Genomic DNA, 749 nt, shown 5'->3' with positions numbered 1-749 from the left:
GTTATATTATTGTAAATCCCTGTATTTTTAACTTTCTAGATTTTTTATACTTGCTTGCTTTGACTGTCAGTATTCTCCTAAAATTATTGGTCTCTTTCGGCAAAAACAATGGAAAGAATTCTAAATATTTCGAAACTGTTCCATAGGGCTTTAAAAAGGACGCGCTTCGTGATATTTCATTCAGTTTTAATTGTGTAGTCAGTTTTTACCATGGAAACAATTAAATGACAATCAACGACGAGTTAGGTTAGTTTTTGACGTTACTAATAAAAGTGTGTTCCTGAATTTCGTTACAATACTTATGTTTGTTATATTGTTATGCATTATACATATGCTACCCATTTTCTTAAATCACTGATGCTATACAAAAGTCTAATCAGTAGTTCTATATAATAGGAAAACTTCTAACCTTCAGATTATATATGTATATTATAATTTGAAGACAATTTATTAGTATATGTGTAAGCTATATGTATACACTTGTGATGTATGATATTCTTATGATATAAAACATTGTCATTATATTTCTTCAAATAAATATTTCATTGGTTAATATGAAGCAAATATTATAAAAACAATCTGGGGTGTATATAACCATATAGCTACTTTACTATATTATATCAAAGTAACGTTTTTTAAACGTTGTTTGTTTTAAGTTAATATACCATACACCATTAAATACCATGTAATAAAAAGGTATGTAGGATTTTTATGTAGGATTTTTAATTAATATTTTTCAAAGTGAATCT

The sequence above is a fragment of the Anthonomus grandis genome, chromosome 12 (genome assembly GCF_022605725.1).
Source record: "Anthonomus grandis grandis chromosome 12, icAntGran1.3, whole genome shotgun sequence".
In the NCBI taxonomy this organism is placed as follows: domain Eukaryota; kingdom Metazoa; phylum Arthropoda; class Insecta; order Coleoptera; family Curculionidae; genus Anthonomus; species Anthonomus grandis.
The sequence above is the reverse complement of the archived record's forward strand: the minus strand, read 5'-3'. Positions refer to the sequence as shown.